We start from the raw sequence: 661 nt of genomic DNA, 5'->3' as shown, positions 1-661 counted from the left end.
ACCTGCTAACAATTTCGAACTAAAACCGTCTTTGTTGCAATTAGTGCAACAAAACCAATACGTGGGTCTCGCTACCGAGAACCCGAATCAACATTTAAAAGTTTTTATCCAACTAGCCGACACCTTTAAATCTAACGGCACTTCACCCGATGCGATCCGTTTAAGACTATTCCCTTTCCCCTCAGGGATAGAGCACGTTCATGGCTAGATTCACTTCCAGCTAATTTAATAACTACCTGGGAAGACCTTAGGAGAGTATTCCTTGCTAGATATTTCCCCTAGTAAGACTGCTGTTCTTCCAAACCAAATAACTAGATTTGCTCAAAACCAAGGAGAATCGCTTTTCGAAGCTTGGGAGAGATATAAAGAGCTATTAAGAGTCTGCCCACACCATGGCCTAGAACAATGGCTGATCGTTCATACCTTCTACAATGGACTCCATTATAATACCAAGATGAGCATCGACGCTTCCGCAGGTGGCGCGCTGATGAATAAACCTTATCCAGAAGCTTGTGACCTAATTGAGGATATGGCCCAAAACCATTATCAATGGGGAATCGAATGAGCATCAATAGAGAAAAAGGAGACCCAAGGTGGAATACATGAGGTAAGCTATCTAGACATGATGCAAGCAAAAATGGATGCTTTAGCCCTTAGGATC

The 661-nt window shown here is 42.7% G+C and overlaps 1 non-coding gene across 1 annotated transcript; it reads right to left on the bottom strand.

Moving 5' to 3' along the window:
• Positions 1-292: 292 nt before the first annotated feature.
• LOC127089148 (small nucleolar RNA R71) lies at positions 293-399 on the bottom strand. Its single transcript, XR_007790922.1, has one exon. It is a non-coding gene; the product is annotated as a small nucleolar RNA R71 (small nucleolar RNA).
• Positions 400-661: the final 262 nt, after the last annotated feature.

This window comes from Lathyrus oleraceus, chromosome 5 (genome assembly GCF_024323335.1).
Source record: "Lathyrus oleraceus cultivar Zhongwan6 chromosome 5, CAAS_Psat_ZW6_1.0, whole genome shotgun sequence".
Taxonomy (NCBI): Eukaryota; Viridiplantae; Streptophyta; class Magnoliopsida; order Fabales; family Fabaceae; genus Lathyrus; species Lathyrus oleraceus.
Note: the sequence above shows the minus strand (reverse complement) of the source record. Positions and strands in the feature narration are given on the sequence as shown.